Source organism: Notothenia rossii (assembly GCF_949606895.1).
Source record: "Notothenia rossii genome assembly, chromosome: 5".
Lineage (NCBI taxonomy): Eukaryota > Metazoa > Chordata > Actinopteri > Perciformes > Nototheniidae > Notothenia > Notothenia rossii.
Window position 1 is genome coordinate 57,127,448 of NC_136903.1, and position 14,767 is coordinate 57,142,214.

The 14,767-nt window shown below is 40.0% G+C and overlaps 1 long non-coding RNA gene across 1 annotated transcript in view; it reads left to right on the plus strand.

Moving 5' to 3' along the window:
• The window catches only part of LOC307040649, a 67,207-nt gene extending 58,535 nt beyond the window's left edge, over nucleotides 1–8,672 (plus strand). Inside the window, exons 2-3 of the long non-coding RNA XR_013808558.1 lie at nucleotides 6,625–6,686; nucleotides 6,828–8,672. This is a non-coding gene — a long non-coding RNA (uncharacterized lncRNA). The remainder of the gene's footprint in view (nucleotides 1–6,624; nucleotides 6,687–6,827) is intronic.
• The last annotated feature ends 6,095 nt before the right edge of the window (nucleotides 8,673–14,767 follow it).

The window sequence follows — 14,767 nt, forward strand, 5'->3', positions numbered from 1 at the left end:
CTAAGAGCTAACAGCTGTGTTGTTTTTCTGGGGAGCTCATTGAAGATGACGTCACGGCTCCGCCTACACTGCGTTACTATAGATCAGGGGTCACCAACCTTTTTTAGGATGAGGGGTACTTTCAAAAAATAAAGCAAGTCGGGGGCTACTTTTACTCCTCTTTTTTTTGTTTTTTGCAGTGTATATATTTTATATTTATATATTATATGCTTACCTTTAACCTTTGTGTGCTTTTTGGGTCTGTGGGACCCGTTTTCAGTGTTTACTAAAAGAAAATGTATGCAATTTAATAATTTTAACCTGCTTTATTTGGGGGTGGACCTCACATCCTCTAGGGGGGGCCTCACATCCTCCAGGGGGGATCTCACATCTTCTAGGGGGGTCCTCACCTCCTCTAAAAGATTTTTTTTTAAATGTTGAAGTGAAATGCACCAATCTGCTGCACTTTGAGTACAAAATGAATTTATGGATACAGCTCTCAACAGTCATATGAAAGGGAGCTGTATACTTTTCAATACTCCAATCATCTTTAGAATATTATCACAATCAATAACAAATCATTTAAACTGGTTTATTCTTATCTTATGTTACCTAATTAGCATTCTTTCTTTTCACTTATGCATATTTTACTAATCACACCCCTTTTAAACTGTTTTTTGTACTGTCCTATAGTACACACTGGAATGACTTCTTACTTTATCTATATTAAATAGATAAAAGTGTGCTCTCCCTAGCTCTCTCTCTCGCTCTCTCTCTCTCGCTCGCTCTCTCTCTCTCTCGCCCAAGCTCTCTCGCTCGCTCAAAGAGGCTATGTGCTCCTCCTTGGCGATGACGGGTTGCGTTAAAAAATAATAATAAACATATTTGTAAAGTGGGAGGACACAAACGGGATTTCGAAAAGTGCGGGGGACATGTCCCCAGTGGAGATTACGCCGTGTGTGCGTCAAGTGGAATAAATAGTATATGCAAGTTACAACACACACAGAGTAAAACTCTGCTCCTCATGTGTTGTATAGGCTGGCATGATAGGCTGTTCAATGGGGCTGATGTGTTGTGTAGATTCTGCCAGAAGGAAAATCAGCGGGGAGGTGCCACATTGCTTTTCTTCCCGACTGCAATGCTGGTCCCGCAAATCAAGCAAGAACGTGATTGGTCGATATTCATTGTGGGGGTGGGGGAGGAGGGGTGTTAGAGTTGTAGTAAGTAGATAGAGTTCGCTATGATTTAGGTTTCGTTTATGTATAGAGTAGATTATTTTAATTACATTTCCTTTTTTGTTTTGGATTTGCTTGGCGAGCTATTTTTAGAACATGCCTGGCGGGCGACTCACATTACCCCTGCGGGCGACTGAGTGCCCGCGGGCACCGTGTTGGCTAACCCCTGCTATAGATACTACCCCAGTTCCTCACGAGTCTAAAAAACAACTCACGTCAACGCACGTAAGCAACGTGGAGGCCAACGTGAGCGCCCTCGTGACCAAAATATTTGACGGCGCTGATTGGCTGAAATTATTTTTCGGCGGCACAGTTTACTATTGAGACTTTTGCAACGTGCTGGTTGCTGCTGTTTGGCTCGGGGGCAGCGCCCCGTAATGATAAACTAATGCCAAGGGCAAGGCCAGGCAGGAAACATGTGACTTATCAGTAACTTTAGACATCGTAACACAATTTTAAACAAGATTTTATTGTAGATTATACATGTTACTGATACCAATTGTATGATATTTACCTTGTTCATTAAAAATAAAAAATATAAAATATATATATTTTTTAATATATATTTTTTTTAATATTTTTTTTTAAATGTAATATTGTTTTTAATATTTTTTTTTGTATGTGGGAAGAGGTGGGGCGGCGCCCCTAGCGCCCCTATGGGCCGGCCGCCACTGATTAGTATATAAGGGCTTTGTTAATAGTTCTATCGTTCGAAGTGGAGTCGAAAGAGATGAGTTTTCAGTCTGCGCCGGAAGATGTGTAAGCTTTCTCCTGTCCTGATGTCAATGGGGAGCTCATTCCACCATTTTGGAGCCAGGATAGCAAACCCACATGTTATTGCTGATGGGAACTTGGGTCCCCCTTGCAGTGCGGGTGCAGCGAGCTGTTTGGCTGATGCAGAGCGCAGTGCACGTGCTGGAGTTTACAGTTTAACCATGTCCTGGATGTAGGAAGGGCCAGATCCAGCATGTTGCGCAAGTACCAGTGTCTTGAAGTGGATTCTAGCAGTTACCGGAAGCCAGTGAAGTGAGCGGAGGAGCGGCATGGTGTGGGAGAATTTAGGAAGGTTGAAGACCAGACGAGCAGCTGCATTCTGGATGAGCTGCAGAGGTCGGATGGCACATGCAGGTAGACCAGCCAGGAGGGAGTTGCAGTAGTCTAGGCGTGAGATGACGAGAGCCTGGACCAGAACCTGCGTTGCTTTCTGGGTCAGCTGGGGACGTATCCTCTTGATGTTGTAAAGAGTGTATCTGCAGCAGCGGGTTGTAGCAGCGATGTTTGCAGTGAAGGACAGTTTATTACCTAGGGTCACACCTAGATTCCTAGCAGTCTGAGTCGGGGAAACAATAGAGGTGCCGATGTTGATTGTTAGGTCTTGATTGCATGTAACTTTTTTTCAATAAAATATTCAATTCTCCCAGTCGGTGACTTTTCCTGAAAGTGTGTTATGTAGCACCCTCTGTTGTTAAAAATTGTCAAAATGAAGTCAGATTGAAAAAATTGCCATTTATACCCATCAGCGCCAGCAGGTAATATTTACCTTATAGAAAATGCAGTGATTTTCGCAGCCTGTCCTCCTACAAAAAACAACCAAATAGGTTGATTGTTTAAGCACCTTAGATTACGACCCATAGCCACGTTTTAAAGTGTAGCACCACTAGTGGTTGTGTAAGAAATAACATGCTCCCGTTTATTCGCAAATAACCCCTCTCTGGAAAATCCTAAATTGTAGAATCAAATGACATCAAAACGCATTTTAATGGCCAAACTAACTTTAAAATAGGCATTTTCCACCGAGAATAAAACAAAGTTTGGCCATGTTTTTTTTTTCTGCAGAGAGAAATTTGAAGATCACTTGACATAGATGCCAGCCATTGGAATGAATGGAATGCAGTTTGAGGTCAACCAATCACAGAGCTTGAGAACTAATCAGGGGGCTTGTCAAACAGAGCACATGGCTTTAGTCCTAAATGATAGCTGGGGATTCTGGGTAGTGTAGTGTCTTCTGCCATCCTTTACTCCGAAAAAATATTTGTTTCTCCGAATTGAAGGGGAAAAATACAAAAGCATTGCACAAAATTTAAACCAATCAATGTTGTGTAATTAAGAAGGATAATCTGGTGTTTTTTAGTCAATGAGTAGTGCAGATATCACTGTAAAATCAATCGACAGTAAGGGGAATACTTACTTCCGGGTGTACAATTCTCCGTTATCCAATGGGAATGGACGCTCACATTGCCTTTAAGGGCAGCCGACCCAAACGAATGGCGTGCTTCCATGAGCGTCAAATCCCGCCGCAGATGGGAATACATTGCAATCAGTTGAAAGCTATTTGCATCCCTTTATGAAGCTGAAGGAGCCTCGGAGCGTCACAACTGCACGCCACGGGACCCTGACCAAGCGTCGCTCCTGGACGATTATGGAGTGAGAGCATAGCCGCAAGAAGTAGGGGTGCTGGGGGTGCTGCAGCACCCCCTGTTGGCGAGTGGTGTACATTTGAAAAACTGAGTGACCACCTAAATAAAAATGATTAAACTACATTAAATAGTTATGATTTTACTTAAAATAAAATTAGCTGTATACAGTAGCATATAATAGTCATAGTATATATTTGTATCAGTCAGGTGGCTTGGATTTATTTTCCAAATAAATAAAATCCGAGTCATCTAGGTCGTAGGTCGTGGGATAGTGACGTAATTGACCAGACACACACACTGCAGAGTGACAACTTTCTAGAATGGCGCAAAAAAGGATTTTTGATTTTTTTCTCCAACAAACAACCCAATAAAAAGAGTGGACCATCAGCTACTCCTCAGCCCACCACCTCTACAACTAGAGTAATATGACACAGAAGAGACTGACACTTCTGACTTTGATCCATGTCCATAGTAACATTTTGGATAATGTGGATGTATCTGCTCTAATGAGGGTCTTCATTAGTGCTACCCCAGAGAGGAAGGCTACATTTGGAGTTTTGTGAAGCCCCAACACAAGGTAAGACGATATTTTCCTTTAATGCTGCAGCCGCTGTGCAGTGTTTTGCCTTGTCCATCAGTTAAAATTGAATTCATAGTTTTATTAATATTGTAAATCATATTTTCTGACTATTTTTAATGTTATGTAGGTTTGTAAGACCCATAGTTAGCATGTGGGCATGTGCAGCTGTTGCTAAGTGATGTAGGTCTATAATGGTTTATTATTAACAGTTAAGTTGAGACACCCCAGGTGAATAGGGTAATTTTTTTTAACTTAAAGATTTCAGCTAGAAATGTCTCCAGTTAATTACCTACAATAAGGCAATTGTTACTTGTATTACAAGTTTTCTGAATATGCAAAAATATTTTTTAACACATTTCAGGAACCGAAATCTGAACTTTGGATAAAGCCAGGTTCAAAAATCTTGTTTCATTTTGTAGTCATATTAGCATCTAAGGCTTTTACAGAAGGGATTTTGGATATCTCTGTTTATCACTCCATAAATCTGAAAATACTGTCAACAGCCCTAAAATATCAATTTTTTGTAGGTATACAATCTTATACTGTATAATTCAGGATATGAATGACATATGAACAAACCCTTCTGTAAAAGCCTTCATAATATTGATAGGAATATAACTGGAAGGTTTGGTATATCTACGTGCTACTGAAGTTGACATTTTGGACTCAGAGTAGGAGAAAAAACTAATTTTGAGAAAACAACCTTTAAAGATTGCAGTGTGGCGCTACCCTCCTGTTCTTTGGATGACTCGACGCACTCCGTGAAGGCATTTCATGTTCGGGGTGATTTGTTTTTTGTATAATCTTGCTTCGTGCAAGTGACAATTGTTGTTGTCTTCTCTGTGAACGTTTTTTTCGCCGTTCTTTTGCCATTTTGAGATTTAAATTTCTAGCGGAAAGCTAACCAGGAAGTGTTTTAGCACACCACGTGACGCATCTGAACGAATCACATTGTCAGAAGTTGACACCAGCCAATGAGATTTAGTTTCTTGGTTTAAGACCCTTTTGTATTTTCACGATTGGTTGCTGATACAAAGGAAATGACCATATTTGGATCCGATGAGATTGTGCCAATGCCATGGATGTATAATAAGAACTGGATACAGCGTGGAAGGCGGGGCCTCATTCATTCCTATGAGAGTTGTGCATGATGATAAAATGGCCCAACTTTTGAGAGAGCGAAACGTCACAGATTACCCGGCATGCCTGAGAAGTACCCGTATGTGCGCTCATAGCGCATGCGCAACTTTAACCATGCCCCCAAAATGCTCGTTCACATCAAGCACGTCAATTTGCGTACACGTAACAGCACCGCGTGTTCATGACAGCATGGCACTTCTTATTATACATCCATGACTGGATTGTTATATGATGGAGTTTGATATTAACGAGGCGGCCGCGGCAGTTAGCAGCTAGCGGCTAGCTAGTAATTAGCTCTTAGTAGCTCTGTACATGTTTTCTTTTCCTTATGACTGTTGTAAGTAAACATATTTATTCTATATCTTCTTCTATATGTGTATGAGCTCTGTGCGTGTTTCTTTTCCTTATGACTGTTGTAAGTAAACATATTTATTCTATATTTCCTTCTATATGTTGTCACAGTCCTCTGTTTATTTATTGTTAAGAAACGCAACACATGGTTTTCAACAGTGGAACGATTTATGTGAATGTCAACAGCAACATCCCAAGCTTCTTTCTAGCCAATATTCATTATGTTGTATCTGTACCTTCAACTGTAACTGACCAATTTGGTGTATTTTGTTTGCAAGTCTGTGTTCAACATACTACTTGGAGTACGCTTAACAAGTCTGTACTGAACATGGACATGCAAAACTCTCAACAGGTCAGTTTTTTTTGTTCATATCTAATACCAAATCTTGCTGAAATATTCCCACACTGGAGATGTATAGTGTATGTAGTTAAGGGTTTAGTTATTGTACATTTCAATTGTGTTATTTATGTTAAATGTATGATGCATTCAATGTATTCAAAGTGTTCAATTTGTTAAATGTATTCAATGTATTCAATGTATTAAAATAACTACCCAAACATTGTATTTGTTAAATGTTTATTGTTCATTGTATATGTAAGTTATTTATATGTATGTAAGTGTTGTCTCGTGTGTATGTACTGTTTGTGATCATTGTTGTGCCCTCACTCGTGGCCTGCACCTTGACGTGGTGAGTGGGCTTTAAACTAAGAGAGGCCATTTATGTTTGAAATATCATCCTAACAAACCTGCAATTACAGAATTGAATGATAGTGGTTAAATATGTTCATGTCTTGCTGACATTATTTGTTATCCTTTTCCACATAGCCTCTCAGATGGATTCCTGTTTCATCTGTTGGTTTGCCACTGTCCAGTGTCTGCCAGCTTGCTCCCTCTCAGAAAAGTGCCATCTTCTGTCCACAGGAATAACTGTTGAACACTTGTCATTATATGAAGCTCAGCGCAAGTTCTTTCAGGAAGACTGGGTATGTATATATTCACTCCGCAGCTGCTTATAATCAGCTCATCACGGGCGCTGTCTTTAACCTATTACATTCACCTCATTCTCCAGCAGCCAATCACCGTGCTGCAGCCAAACTTTAAAATGGTTCTCCTCTCTCCTGCAGTCAGCTGTGATTGCAGGTGTTCATGCTGCCGTCCGCCTCCTCTCTACCCACCTCCGTTCATCATATCCAGAGCCAGGAGAGCTAATCCAAAGACTTCATCACACCTCCTCTTCATCCCATCTCCTCATCAAATCCAGATCTTCAGCATCATCATCACCAGTGTCTAGACCCCGGGGGGTTCCCTATATGTTCACGGCTTTTCCCCCTTTAGATATAAGATTTCAGGATCTAATTGCCAAAGACTTAACATTTATCATATGACATGTGTCAATAAATGTTCTTTAAACAAAATGAAGTCTCTCCTGATTGAACTGTCTGGACCCCATCCTCAACTTTTTTTCAAACCATGAAATGCCTTCAGAGGGCTTTCCTGTTGATCATGTTTGGTGGATTTTTTAATATAATAATTGCAATCAATATTATATATATTACCTTTTAATCTATATAAATTGTATTTACATTTGTTGTCACTATTTGTTCCACCTATGCCAGCCATCAGGGGTATACATGTGTTAACTGTGTTAATCTCTTTTAGGTTTCATTTCTTATTTTTGTGAATTTATATATAAAATGCTGATTTCTACCTGAAATGCTTATGTATTTTAATTACATTTTTGTAGAGCTTTGACTTTTTCAGCTGAATAAATATTATGACTCAACATGGTTTTGTTCAGCATTGCCAGCTTCACTGTTGAGCTTTATGTTGTGCCCAGCATTCTCCTGTGCTCTGAAATCAAAATGTGGATAAGTATAAAACAACACTAAAATAAACACTACAATCCAACTTGTTATTTGACACACAAGGTTGTTCATTTGTGTGTGTATATACAACACAGGCCATATATACAGTTGCAAGAAAAAGTATGTGAACCCTTTGGAATTACCTGGATTTCTGCATAAGTTGGTCATAAAATGTGTTCTGATCTGCACGTTTGAAGTTTGCAAAAGAGCACCTGGATGTTCCACATCACTACTGGCAAAATATTCTGTGGACAGATGAAACCAAAGTTGAGTTGTTTGGAAGGAACACACAATGCTATGTGTGGAGAAAAAAAGGCACGGCACACCAACATCAAAACCTCATCCCAACTGGAAAGTATGGTGGAGGGAGCATCATGGTTTGGGGCTGCTTTGCTGCCTCAGGGCCTGGACAGATTGCCATCATCGACGGAAAAATTAATTCTCAAGTTTATCAAGACACTTTGCTGGAGAACTTAAGGCCATCTGTCCACCAATTGAAGCTCAACAGAAGATGTGTGATGCAACAGGTCAACGACCCAAAGCACAGAAGTAAATCAACAACAGAATGGCTTCAACAGAAGAAAATACGCCTTCTGGAGTGGCCCAGTCAGTCCTGACCTCAACCCAATTGAGATGCTGTGGCATGACCTCAAGAGAGCGATTCACACCAGACATCCCAAGAATATTGCTGAACTGAAACAGTTTTGTAAAGAGGAATGGTCCAAAATTCCTCCTGACCGTTGTGCAGGTCTGATATGCAGCTATAGGAAACGTTTGGTTGAGGTTATTGCTGCCAAATGAGGGTCAACCAGTTATTAAATCCAAGGGTTCACATACTTTTTCCACCCTGCACTGTGATTGTTTACATGGTGTGTTCAATAAAAACATAAAAACATATAATTGTTTGTGTGGTTTTAGCTTAAGCAGACTGTGTTTGTCTATTGTTGTGACTTAGATGAAGATCAGAACACATTTTATGACCAATTTATGCAGAAATCCAGGTAGTTCCAAAGGGTTCACATACTTTTTCTTGCAACTGTATATATACAAGTATAATTAATACTACTTCTAATTTGATTAGAGCTTTGACACATATATATTTATATATCTATAAGTATGACGACTTCCTCTGGCGATATCATATGGTATAGCTAATTAATCTGGGTCAAAACAGTCAAAACGTGTTGTGCCCACATGCAAAGGTTGTAAACTCTGGCTTATCCCTGCGTGGTATTATAGTAATAGCAAACAGCAACGTTCAACTCCTTTAATGGTATATTGCAAGTGCAATAAGAAGCTACAGGGACGTTAATCTACGTCGGTAATATTAACTTTATTTAATACAACATTTACGGTACAAGATTTACATCATACAGCCCATGTAGTATAATATTTTACAAATGATGATACGTCCTGCTCCCGTTGAATGCAAACGTTACAGATGGTCGTTTATTCACAAATAACCCTCTCTGTAAAATCCTAAATTGTAGGACAGTTTGGCCATTAAAACGCTTTTTGATTAGATTTCTAGCGAGAAGTGTATATTGCACTTTTAGAATCCATGTCCAGTCGATATGTAGGATATATAGTTTGATAGATATTACGAAAATGATTTGAGGTACAGCCTCCATGTAAAGTTACGGGTTCAAAACAGTATTTCCGGTCTCAACGTTTTCATAATAAAACCAATGATCAAATGAACATTTAATATTCATTACTAAAGGTACAGCCAAATCATCACAGCGCACCTATTACCTATTACCGCCACAGATGGACAAAAAAAGGGAGCGTTTGAAAAAAAAAAGGGGTGGGCCCGCAACGAAACATTGAGGAACAGAAGTCTGCGTTTAAATCGTGTGTGTGTGTGTGTGTGTGTGTGTGTGTGTGTGTGTGTGTGTGTGTGTGTGTGTGTGTGTGCGTGTGTGTGTGTGTGTGTGTGTGTGTGTGTGTGTGTGTGTGTGTGTGTGTGTGTGTGTGTGTGTGTGTGTGTGTGTGTGTGTGTGTGTGTGTGTGTGTGCGTGTGGTTAAAACACATCAGCCTGCGGTCGCTCTTTTCTAATGATTCTGAAGGTAAACACAGTGAAGGCGGTGCGTGAAAGGCGGTGCGTGAAAGGCACTGCGCGCTCCTCTTCTCAGAGGCTGAGTTAACCCTCCCGCTGCCTCCTGGTGCTGCAGAGATTTCATGAAGTGAAGTTGGTTTTCCTTCTATAAAACAGCTGTGGGTAGCAATGTGAGTGTCACAGACATGAATACATAGATCAAGGCAGACTGGTGCACACACTCTCCTGTTTTGCCAATCCGGTGGTTAAACAAATATAGCTCGCGCTATTGATCTCGCTCCTGTTGTCTACTGCGGTTCCTTATAGATAGAGGGATAGAGAGAGAGAGAGAGAGAGAGAGAGAGAGAGAGAGAGAGAGAGAGAGAGAGAGAGAGAGAGAGAGAGAGAGAGAGAGAGAGAGAGAGAGAGACATAGTTATAGATCAGGCATGGGCAAACTAAGGCCCGCGGGCCATATACGGCCCGTTGGGCTTTTGAATCCGTCCCGTCGAATATTGGTACAAAATTGTCCAAATAGTAAAGACCGCATTCATTTTGCCTTTTTCCTGCAATACCCGGTGTCGGTACCAGATGTGTTCGGGGTACCATATGTGTTCGGGGGCCGTCTCTTACCAATGACGTCACGCATTGTACGCATTGTGATTGGCTGTACGGTAATTTACCCAGGGGTGCTCGGGGGCAAATCACATCTACAGATCATGACGAACCGAATTGAATTATTCCTATGCTCCTAGCGTGTGAAAATGTTTGTGAAAAACATGTTAAAAAAACATGAAAACGGAGCAATGGCTGTACGCCATTGGCTGTACGGCAACTCAAGAGGACCATCATACACGGTCAAATTCCGAACATTTAAACATAGCCTACACTTCATTCTTTACTTTGTCCGTTATTATATGTAGAAGATGAACTACCTCTATGAAAGGTCCCAATGTGTTCATTTTGATGGGCTGTCTTCTGAGTGGTTAAACATCACTAAAGATTTTCTGACTTCTGACTGCTTTGGATATATAATTACACCACAATAAGGTTTTACTATCACAGTGCACTGAGATTTGTGACAAACTGTAAAGCACTTACGCATCACTGTACACTGTAAACCAAGGCGGTTTTGCCATCACTTACTGTACTGAGGCTCAGTCACTGGTACATTTTCATTTAGAAAAGCCATGTTGGATAAAGTACCATCTTATATCTGCTCCCTGATCTCTCGGCAAATTGAAAGTACTTATTGCCTGAGATCTCATGCTGTGGTTTTATTAAATGTGCCAAGTGCTAGGACTGTCTTAGGGAAGAAAGCTTTTAGATGTGCAGCTCCACTAACTTGGAACAGTCTGCAAAAAGAATGTAAAATTACCAAGCTGGTACCACTACATGTTTTTAAAGCTCGGTTGGATGCTCCACAGTCAGATGCTGTTGGTACCTGTACATGTGGATAGATATGTAAATTGTAATCCCTGTATTTTTTGCTGTATGATGTCCTTTTGTTGTTCTGTTGTTTATGTTTTTATGTCTTCATATACTGCTGCAGGTCTCCCTTGAAAAATAGATCATTGATCTCAATGGGATTTTACCTGGATAAATAAAGGTTTTGAATTGAATGTCGAGCATTAACTGCAAGTCACTCAAATGCATAAACTGGAGAATAATTATGTTACAAGTGTTACAGAAAACATATCCAAGTGTAACAAACATCCAGTATTAACCTTACTGTTTTTTTACTAACAGTAACCAACTAATAATTTTCATGAAGTGCATATTTATTCCAAACTCACAATATATATATATATATGTAATAAAACATAATGCACAATGGTACACAGTATCCAAACTCTTTAGGCACTGGTCAGAGGCATTCATGTAAAGCAGATCACCAGAATCCAATACTGGTAAAAACGTTGCAGAGATCAAATGTTTCCTTGTCTGAAAGGAGAAACCTAATTTTAAAACAACATTTTCAGTGTGTGACTTGAAAGATAAGTTCTGATCAATAATAAAACCTAGATATGTGTATGTAGTGACCCTTTCAATGTCAATGTCAGTCCCTTGAACAGTACAAATGTTGGGGAGAAAATAAGTTAACTTTTTGCGATTTGAGAATATCATGAGTTTGGAGTTGTCTGCATTTAATACTAACTTGAGTTGAGATAAATGGGATGGAATAACATCAAAGGCAGACTGGAGGAAATCAAGACTTGCTCTATAGAAGAGGATGAACAATAAATAACAGTATCATCTGCATAGAAATAGAAAGCAGCATTTGAAAGATTATTAGAGATTATTTACATACAGTATATGGTGAAATTATTGGTCCTAATATGGAACCTTGGCGCACACCCTTTCAAATCAAATCAATCAAATCAAGTTTTATTTATATAGCACATTTATAAACGATTTTTGGTCGAGCCAAAGTGCTGTACAAATAATAAAAAATACCCTACAGTAAAGACATTTTACAGCTAATACAACAGCAGTTTGTTCAGAATATCAGTATGAGAAGAAAACGACACCCTTTGTCCTTAGACCCTCACATCGTACAAGGAAAAACTTCAAGAGAAAACCCACAGTTTAAAGGGAAAAATGGGAGAAACCTCGGGGAGAGCAACAGAAGAGGGATCCCTCTCCCAGGACGGACAGACGTGCAATAGATGCCGTGTGTAAATCGAGGAGATAATACATTTGCAACATAGGTAGACCGAATGTTAGGAAATGCATGCGTCTATAATAATAGGATGAATCCACGAAGATGTCAACAATCCTGTGGGAGCCTTCAGGGAGGCAGCACGACGAGACCCAGGCAGGACCGCAGAGACAGGTTCAGCCACGACCCGAAGTCCACGACTTAATCCAGAACTTAGGATAGAGGATCCAGGATGCGGGACCACAGCAAGAGGATCAGCCTCGACTCAAGATCACATCAAGACACAAAAGAAGACAAATTTGGCTGGGTTAATCGGAACATGAGAATACACAGATTCAGACAGACAGAAGGAAGAACAAGCACTCCCTTTGGAGTGATTTTTTAAAAATATTGAAGTTAAATGCATCAATCTGGTACACTTTGAGAGCAAAATGAAGAGATATATGGATACCTCTCAACATACATATGAAACAACTGTAAACAGATTTACTTTGTCTTTATGGATTCGATTGTGGACTTGATTGTGATTGCTGCACATTATCCCTTACTTAATAAATACTTTTTTTGATAATCTATTATATAGAAAAGTATATCATATTGATATATAATATATAATTTATTGATAATATATAATATAATCAAATATAACAATCAAAACGAAATAAGTAGTATTAAGTATTAGGGCTAAGAAAATATTGTACATGTGAAATAGTTGTATGTATTGATTTAAATTGACATGCATACGCTAAGAAAAATAGTCCGTTGTTACTGTTTGAACTAACGTACCAACGGCACTGAACATATTACATATTACCTACCATATTACGTTTTATACTTCTTACCTTCGATTTCTCTTGTTCTTCTCCTCATTCGTCTTTGTTTTTCTTCAAGTTTTATTGTATTTCTTCAAGTTTTTATCTTGTTGGTCGAATGCACTTAAGCGTCAGCTAAATACAATGTAATGTAATGATCAAAAAAACCCTCTATACTCTAGACAGCGTGGGTAAATTACCGTACAGCCAATCACAATGCGTGACGTCATTACGTCGTGACGTCACTGGTAAGAGACGGACCCCGAACACATATGGTACCCCGAACACATCTGGTACCGACACCAGCATTTCAGTTGATCCCACTAGATGGCGCACTAGACATAATTTACCTTTGCTGGAGTCTGGTCTATTCTCTCAGATGGCCCCACTCGGCAACCCGGCAAGGTCGGCGAATACAAGCAACAAGCAGTAGCGCTGAGCAAAGTGACTAGAACGCGACCACACACTTATAAAACACACTTATATAAAGTCAGGCAACACTAACCAGGCTTGGTGTGATTCTGTTTATTTTACCTTACTTTTATAACCATCCATTCACTATTGACTATTGTGAAGAGGCAGATGTTTTCCTTTTGTTTTGTGTTATTGCAACTATCGGATGGAATCAATACATGGGCTACATGTGGCCATCACAAGTAAAATCATAACGAAAACTACACCGGTAAAAAATGTGTGAAAACGGCTTATGCCACAATATGATAGCAACAAGTAGTCAAGATAGTCTGATTAGCTTGCTATGCTAACATCACATGTAGAATGGCAGAGAAACGTTCATAACAGAGTTGTGATGCCAAACAGCTTTCAGACTAAAACACATTCACTTATGGGGATGGGGGATATTTATCAGCTGCTTGTGTGTGACAGTCAGACAATGAAAACTTTACAGCGGCCGCTGCCGCGAGTTAACGGGAGAATAAACTCCGGTGCACGAGCAGCACTGCAGCAGGCAGTAATGCAGCTGAACCACATTAATAAACAATGCACCATGGCACTCTGGAGAAAGGTACAAGACTGGAGAAGTAGTTCTTTAATTTAATCTGGCTTCGTATAATTAAAAACTACCCGACGCAGTCCTCTATTGATGTTGTTGTGAGCGGTGTTGCGGAGAAAATCAGCGACGTGAAACGCTGTGTGGGTCATAAGAAGGCACGTAAACGGTTACGTCATTACGCAAACGATGACGCAATAATTCACCTTTGAACCTTATTCACCTTTGAACCTGCATCTGTAACAATGAGTGGACCAAAGAAAAGAAAAGTCAACATTGAGTGCAGAGTGTATAATATGGAGTGGACAGCTAAATGTTTTTTTAGCGATCTGCTACTGGCCCGGCCCGTTTGTAAAATTTACAACTCATAGTGGCCCCGAGCCAAAAGGTTTGCCCACCCCTGTTATAGATAGATCGATGGATATTTATAGATCGATAGATCGATAGATAGATCGATACATAGTTATAGATCAGGCATGGGCAAACTAAGGCCCGCGGGCCATATACGGCCCGTTGGGCTTTTGAATCCGGCCCGCCGAATATTGGTACAAAATTGTCCAAATCATAGTAAAGACCGCATTCATTTAGCCTTTTTCCTGCAATACCCGGCATTTCAGTTGATCCCACTAGATGGTGCACTCTTTGCTGGAGTCTGGTCTATTCTCTCAGCCGGCCCCA